This window comes from Cynoglossus semilaevis, chromosome 17 (genome assembly GCF_000523025.1).
Source record: "Cynoglossus semilaevis isolate Cse_v1.0 chromosome 17, Cse_v1.0, whole genome shotgun sequence".
In the NCBI taxonomy this organism is placed as follows: Eukaryota; Metazoa; Chordata; class Actinopteri; order Pleuronectiformes; family Cynoglossidae; genus Cynoglossus; species Cynoglossus semilaevis.
This window is the reverse complement of record NC_024323.1, coordinates 6,921,624-6,928,444: the sequence shown is the minus strand read 5'-3', so window position 1 is coordinate 6,928,444 and position 6,821 is coordinate 6,921,624. Positions and strand designations below refer to the sequence as shown.

At 43.9% G+C, this 6,821-nt stretch overlaps 1 protein-coding gene across 1 annotated transcript in view; it reads right to left on the bottom strand.

Moving 5' to 3' along the window:
• elfn2b (extracellular leucine-rich repeat and fibronectin type III domain containing 2b) overlaps positions 1-2,667 on the bottom strand; it is a 42,667-nt gene extending 40,000 nt beyond the window's left edge. The window contains exon 1 of the mRNA XM_025064706.1: positions 2,234-2,667. The gene's annotated coding sequence lies outside the window, so the exon portion shown is untranslated. The remainder of the gene's footprint in view (positions 1-2,233) is intronic.
• Between the last annotated feature and the right edge of the window lie 4,154 nt (positions 2,668-6,821).

The following is a 6,821-nucleotide window of genomic DNA, read 5'->3' as shown; positions in this document are numbered from 1 at the left end:
GATTATATGGACCAGGACAAAAAACTACCATTAGCACCTCCTGCAGGGCAAAGAGAGATGATGGTAAATGCCCCTTCATCCTTCACCACTTCATGGTTGCAGGGAGGCTGTAGCAAATATTAGCTGTCTTTGGATGACGACATCAAAAGTGTCCAATCCAACCAGTCCGGCACCGCGGTTTGGACTGTGATTACTGTTACATGATCTATTTAAGGAACCATCTGCACTTCAGGATTCTCCAGGATTCTTCAAGTACAACATCCATCACCTCTGGAGAGCGACCCCGACAGACAGTGTGATGGATTTAATGAATTACGGCAAACAGAGGTCAATAGAATCCTGATAAACTGAGGATTACACTCACACGGGGCAGTGGTGGTGGGACGTGGGTGGCCGTTATTCAGAGCTCCCAGATTTCCCGTATAGCTACCGATTTCCTCTACCCATTTTTCCTGGTGTACCACTGGGCTGAGATTGAAATTGATTGGGGGCTGCTCATCATTCCTCTACAGGCAGGAGGTAATAGATTTATGGAGATAAGTAGAATGGATTAATATGTAGACAGAGAACAAAATCAAATGGGAAAATAAAAGACAGATGAGATGCTTTGGGGGGGGTGGGTTTCCCCCTTTCGAATGGGTGTGGCCGGTGATTAATGGGAGTCAGATTGGGCAGAGGCGGCGGAGGAACCAGGAGAGGACTTCCTTATTGACTCAGTCAAAATTTACAGCACTGACTGAAGGAATCACCTACTCATCACTCTGATATACCCCTCTGTCACTTTGAGTGGAACCTGATGCAGCACTTATTAACTCCTGATCAGCCACTCACCAACCAAACAGTGCTGTCTTCACACATCCATAACTTTACTTTAAGATCTGCCTCAACTGTTGCAGGTCCTCCATCCAACCCATGGAAACACACCGCTGTCACACGGAGCTGTGGATTTCTGACACAGTTGTGTCTGAACACAGACGCTCAAGACAAATTATGCAAACATTTAAATGTATATTGCACCAAACAGGAAGACAGTATTATTATTTTTTAGTCATTTGCTGTTGTCACAACGACCACGTTCAATAGTTAAAGACCCCTACAGCACGGGGGGGGGCAACCATTCAATCCACCCTCACCGTCCGATGACGCCCGTTTTTACGCTGGGTCAGCACAATGCGCTGTCCATGGTGCTGAAGCAGCGCGTCGCTTCAAGCCATGATCAATTCATGATCGAGACGTTTACATAAACAATCCGTTTACTATCAGGACCAACACGGTGACCAGTGGTTTTTGAAATGGTCACAGTTGTTTTGTTGCCGTCGGTGCAAAAAGTGTGGGTGAAAGAATGTGTTCCATTGGTCAGGAGTCGGACACTGTTGCTGCTGGAAGGAAACCTCTCCACCTCTCTCTCTCTCTGAACCTCCCTTCCTCTCTCTCTCTTTTCTCCATTCCGTTCTATCTGTTCATCCATCACGTGGGTTGATTCAGGACGACTCACAACAGAGCTCCCATTAAACACTGATGAGAAGCTGGAACATTCACCCAGGCACAGAGAGACTGTGAGAAAAGAAGTAAGAGGGGGAGAAAAGGAGGACGAGGGAGAGTCGCGCGCACACGCACACACACACACACACACATACACATACGCACAAGCTTTATCCCCTCCTGCGTGATTCCTCCCTCGACGCACATCTGTCCATGGCGCGTACACCCTGGCTGTCCACCCGTCCTCTGCCCCCGCAGAACGCCGCATAAACCGCGGTCTGACTTCATGTGACACTTTAAATCTTTGGCCGCTCATCTCACTAACATCCGCTGTCAGCCTCATGCATTAAACATCACGCTGTGGCAAAGGCAACAACTGTGAGGAGGAGGGAAAACCGGAGGCAGCGTAGACCAACGGTCAGTCGTTACTAACCTGTTTCCCTGAGCCACGCTTCACTAACAGCCCACACTTAAAATATCACAGCTGAGACACACACACACACACACACAAAAACAGCAGAAAACCCTGGTTCCATTCATGCCCTCGTTGATCCAAACATGTTTGCGGGCTGGTGCACCAGCCCGTCAGAGCACTGGAGAGGCTGGAGTGCAGGTGCACTCTCGGTCTGATCTACGGCTCACATCCATCCATCCATCCATCCATCCCTCCATCCATCCCTCCACCCGTCATTCACTTCACCGCAATCGTAAAAAGCAACACGAAACACTGAAAGGTGAATTTCAGCGGTACCTTCTGGTCCTGGGCTCTCCTCCCGGGTAACCGTCTGTTGACTGAAGAAAAGAGGGCTTTTTTTTCTTTTCATCCACAGCAAACGACGCAGGATCAGCAGCACGACGGGACACGATGGTTGAGAGAGAGCGAGAGAGAGAGAGAGAGAGAGCGAGAGAGAGAGAGATGCATAGACCCCTTGTAGAGAAATACTTTGACTGCAGTGAGCATCTGCCCCTACAGCTGCTATCATTTTAAGTGAAATGAATGACTTTGTCTTAACACAGATACATATTTGGTGAAATGTAAAGTCTATAATAATAATAATAATAGCAAAAAACAAACCATGCATCGGTTCAAGACCGGCTCCTGCAGAAACCACAGCCATGAACGTGACTTTCAGTGTCGACTCTGAACCCACAACTACCACCACTGTCCTCCAAGAATGAAAAACAAAACCATATTAAACATTGTAAATACAAGAATGGGCGTAAAAGTACTTCAATATTATGAATATTAATATAATTCTGCCACTCCCTCCAGACGTTCTTCATATTCAGCCATGATTCATGACACTGGAGGAGGTCACACCAGAAGGTTGATAGTTTGATTCCAGTGTTGTTCAGTGGCCTCCCTGGGCAACACACAAACATCCAGCTACAAGTGGAGGTCACGGGGTCACCATAAATTATTATGACACGATCTGAGATTAATTTAACCCCCCCCCCCAACTGTGATTTGGATTCACAGGCCCCTCTGATTTGAGATTAATTTAACTGTGATTTGGATTCACAGGCCCCTCACTCCTCTGAAAAGACCCAAGTGTTTGGATTCCCAGCAGACAGTAGAAGAGATCGCCGTGGAGATCGATGGAGATGTACATTTTCATTTTCTAGCCCTGCTCCCAAATATTGACCGTGCTTCTGTGACTGTAGGATTTTCCCACTCTGTCTGCTCAGCACAATCTCAGCCTGGTAGCAGACGGCTTTTCCAGCAGATCTGATTTTGCCCCACTTCTTCTAAAAAAAAAGGTCAGGTGGGATTTAAGGAGAAAGAAAAATGAGAGATCAATTCAGCCTGAGCAGAAAGTTCCCCTGCAGCAGAGCGGGAAACAGTCGCTGCTTGTTGGAGTATTTCCTTCACTGCTAAATGTGTTCGACCTTCAACTAACTAGGTCAGGAGCTCAGGATACTAGTGGGTGGTTTTGGAGAGCACGCTGTAGTGGTGTAAGATTGTTCCATACGAAGATGGTTCCTTTTTTTTCCTGTCAGTTCTTCTGTAGGGGTTGCTGCCCTGGAGAACAAGTGCAGCGATTATCTTCTCAACAGTGATGTGGGAGAGAATAAAAGGTTTAGGATACGAGGCGGAGGAGTTACTCACCTTCAGGATGAAGCAGATTCCCACTGGTCCTACAAAACCAGGGGAGGTTCAGAAGTTCTACGACTGTCCGATGGTGGTTAAACAGAAAAAAAGTAAACATTTAATACGGGCTGAGAAACATCATTTGTCTTATTGATCAGATTAAAAGAAAGAAAGAAATAAACTTTTAGCGAATGACACTCTGTGACGCCGATAATCCCAAATTCCATTCACTTATACTTGCTCTAGTCCAAGGATTCCGAGCTGCCACTAGGTGGTGCGCGAGATTTAAAAAACAAAATGTGATGACGGTTCGGAGTCTGGGTTTTTTTTTTTTAAATCAAAATAAAGACGTGTAAATGAAATTTAAAATCAAACGCTGGTATTTAAATTAATACATAACTGCAGGCTAGAAATGTGTTTGTGTTTTTTGTTCTGCTCGTTGCTTTTATTTATTTAGGTTTTGTTTGGAAGATGTCACGAATTGGGTGAACATCAATCCAGTTGGGACATGGAAGGGGGACGGTGGCCAAAAAATATGTGGGCCCCATTGCTGTGGTTGATAAACACGTTCTTTTCACAGGCTGAAGCTCCACCTGATGTTAAACCTGTCACTATAATCAGTGAGTCCCTCAGCTTCTTTAAAAACCAACCCTGTGTCACTTTCTCTAACATTACACTTGATTGTATTGTCCATGACTCCCTTCAACCAATATCTGGCTAAATATCCACGTATCTATTTATAAATATGCAAAATATACTGTGTATTTCCAAGGCTAGAAATAGAAAATTCAATTTAAAGAGTGTAAAAATCTCACTGGCAGCCAATTAGAGGCCGCTGCTCCAGTCTGTGCTGCTACTGCCAAGGACTTAAAGACAATGTTTCCTACGAGGGTGAGGATCACTGAGGAGCAGACTTGTTATCGTGGCACAATTTAGAGGTTTTTAAGGCTAAGACACTGTCTGTGCATTAATGAACCCTTTATACTCTGTGTGTGTTTATACTGTCTATGTTTCTCTGTTCTAACAGTGGTTCCTTCTACACGTCACTTTGTTATTTGTCAGCTCCGTCCACTCGGTTCCTTCTCTCTCTACACGTCACTTTGTTATTTGTCAACTCCGTCCACTCGTGTGTTTCCTCCCCTTTGTTCTGATCCTGGTGCTGCAGGGTTGTTTCTGTGATTCAGGCGAGCTGCTGTTGATGAGTGGGTCAAGGACTGAGTGACTTTGTTCCACTTACGGAACGTCAGCTTTAACCATAGGTGCAATCATGACTAAATGAGAGTAACTTCTAGGGCAGAACTACCTGGAGTTCCAGCAAAATAAAATGTTGTTTTTCCCGTAAATATGAAGTAAAAAACTGAGTAAAACGTACGCAGTAGAAAGCAAATCTTCCAAGTATTTTTAAATGTATCAAATATTATGTTTTTTGTCTATCAGGGTCTAAAACTCAAATGCACTGAGGGCCACTGCTGCCAATGATGGTCAGTAAAAAAAAATTCATGTTGTTTTTTTTCCCGTAAATATGAAGTAAAAAAACTGAGTAAAATGTGCGCAGTAGAAAGCAAATCTTCACTGAGGCCCACTGCTGCCAATGATGGTCAGTACAAAATAAAACAAGTATTTGTTTTATTCAATGTAAGTTCTGTATAATACTAGTGTCAAAAAGTGTTTCTAAATCACCTAAATCACCTAAAAAAGTGTTTCTAAATCACCTAAATCATCTAAATCAATTCTAAATCATCAATAGGCTAAATTAAATTATTATTATTGACGGCTTATTTTGGGCCAGATGTTGGGATTCACTGGCAAGAAATGGCCCCAAATCGGAGTTTTGGCATCCCTGGTTTGTATGTTTTTCCTAAAATCAAATGCACACTCAGTTTAAACTGTGTGTGCAGAAAGTACAGTCTCTGTGAAGTGACTGCTGCACAAACCTGGGTTTATGTTAATGACACATTATATTTAATTGTACAATGTGTCTGATGCATGAGAGAGTCTTACGTTTGCTCTGCAGTTACAGCCTCACTCCCAGTGCACCCCCCCTCCCACACACACCTCACCCCCTCCTCCAACCTTCCCATTGTCTCAACTCCACACCTTCCTGGCACCTGTGACCTTTGTTTGATGTCAACACGATTTTACAATTTCTGACAGAAACTCAACAGGTCCAGTCCAAGTCTGAAGGGACTGTTTACCAGACTCAGCTGACTGGCCTCACGACGCTGGTTGCTGCAAGTGTGTTTCCATGGTAACTAAGTATCTTATGTGTTGAAAAGAAGAGCGGAGAAAAAAGAGAAGGAGAAACGCTGAAGGTCCACAACGGCAGGTACAAGAGTGTGAGCACCGCTGGCTGTTAGCATAATTACACACATAACTGTTGGTGTCCACAACATTGTCTCTGCCGTTTGTTAACATTTATACAAAATGGTTGCAGCTCCGGCAAATATGCTAGCGTTGCTCATTCATGTGAACAACATGAAGAGTCTTGACTGGACACCAGTGGACCAGGATCTAGTCAGTACCAGAGAGGACACAAATCAGTTCCCGTAGCAGTGGTTTCATGAAACACAAGTGTAACTGCACGATGAACTGGTGATGGAGCTGTTTTTCCTTCCTGTAAAAAGGTCACTTCTTTGTAGCCGGGCTAAGACAGATGGCCTTTGGATGTTTCCCACAGTGTGTGTGTGGGTTTTCTCTGGACACTCCTGGCCATAGTTCCAATATTAGAAAGTGGGAGAGACATTTTTTTTAAAGGTGACTCATTCTTTAAGACCCACTTCTTAAAGGGGTCGAGGCCTTTTGGAGGACACAAACAAAATGTCTGCTCAGCTGCTGTATTAAAATCATTTCTTTTAAATATAAAAATAATGATCAGGGCACATCAGGTTAGAAAGAAAAAATAGCAGATATGTTGATAGCACCATAAAACACCATTCAGGGTTTCAGGGGGTAACTGGACAACTCAACCATAGACACTTCAGGTCATTTGGGTTTTTTATCAACTTGATCAAAATGTTCTGTATAATAAAGATGAAAATACACAATGACCAGACTAAGACTGGGTCTCCTGGAGAAACTTTAACCAAACATCAGAGAGGCTCTGGAATTGTTTGTGGCTGTATTTCAGCCAGAAGATTAAGGGACCAGGCCAAAATAATGGAACCAAGAAATAATCTTACATAATACCACAAAGCAGCGCCATCTGGAGAAAATCTTCTCAGCAGTGGCTTCATCTTTTTGCAGAAAA